Genomic DNA, 1,421 nt, shown 5'->3' on the forward strand with positions numbered 1-1,421 from the left:
CTTCCGACCCTTAATCTATGAATCTATGAATCTATAAGTGGAAGAGGGGGGGTTGCAACTTCTTTTTTGAACACGCTTTGGTTCTTCATGTATATTTTTGTGGCCTGCATTGGCTGTCACTTGGAGTGAGGAAATCAAACTAAAAACAAGGTCCCTCTAACTAGCAACGGGAAGCTGCCATTCAGATTTGATGGGAGCAGAACTGGACCCCAGATCTGTGAATTTACAGGAATAACATTTGTGCAGTTTTCTTCCATGCGAGGGGTGCTGATTTTTGAGGAGCAGCTTTGAGCTCAGCACTGTCAGTTTTCTTAATGTGAAATAATTTTCTCAGGTCACAGTTATTGCACTGCTGGACTGATGAGGTGGGAAGGGGGGAAACATGAATTAACATAAACCATTAGATTACGAATGGAGAAACCTTGTGAAAAGAACCTGACTGCTGCAGTACTGAAAGTGCAACAAGGGGAAATGCTTTCTCTGAACTCAGCAGGAGGCGTGGGAAAGAGTGTTTGACTGGCCTTTCACAAGGAACCTACATCATTTTGATCTTCATGAGTACTGAAAGCAACGTCTCCCACTCAACCTTTGCCTGAAGGTCAGGTCCATGTTTTGGGAGGCAAGCCTGCCAGCAGCTGGTTTCAGATGTATTTATTTTCAGTTTACTATGGGCTGGGTGGGGAAATACTTCTTACTGCAGGCAAAGGGGAATTGGCTTTTCCAGAGACAGGCCAGAGTCCTCCACAGCCGTGCGACTGAACAAATGGCAAGGTGCAAACAGATTGCTGGCCCTGCAAATGTTCTTTGTCCAGCTCGAGGGGCAGGGCAGTAGTGAAGTGTGGTTATTTTTGTTCTTCTTCCCTTTTTAGGAAAGCAAGACCTCATGCAGCCACAGCAAAGGTACACTGTGTGTGATGGGGGTGACCAGGACCCTGGGAAGTCCAGAGCACGGATAGGCTTTGGACTGGTCCCAACCTATATTGCAAGGTCACTTAATGACAAGTATTGACTCTGGGGAATGTATGACAACTTTGTGTCCTCTAGCTTTCAGCCACCTCAGGATTTTGGTTGAGTGCTAGATGGGTTAGGAAGCTTGATCTGTTGTACCCTGTATGCCTCTACTCCCTAGTCTTTCAGGCTGGCATCCTGGATCTGAAGCAAAGCCTTTTTCAAGCCCCTTATTTTTACTGTAAAATGCAGGTAAAAATGCTGTTACTAATACAGAGTGATAAGCCCGTACGGTGCATCTTTGTGTGTTCTCTGACAACCCGGCACATGAGGCTTGTTCTTGAAGGTGTGTGGAGAGCAAGGGAGTAAGATTTTTTTTTTTTTTTTTGCTTTTGCCTTTTTTTAATAATGTTTTGTGACCCATCTGATTGCCTTTCTCTGATGAGATGACTGGCTCTGTGGATGCGGGGAGA

This window comes from Gavialis gangeticus, unplaced genomic scaffold (assembly GCF_001723915.1).
Source record: "Gavialis gangeticus isolate Ggan-Ray unplaced genomic scaffold, GavGan_comp1, whole genome shotgun sequence".
In the NCBI taxonomy this organism is placed as follows: Eukaryota; Metazoa; Chordata; order Crocodylia; family Gavialidae; genus Gavialis; species Gavialis gangeticus.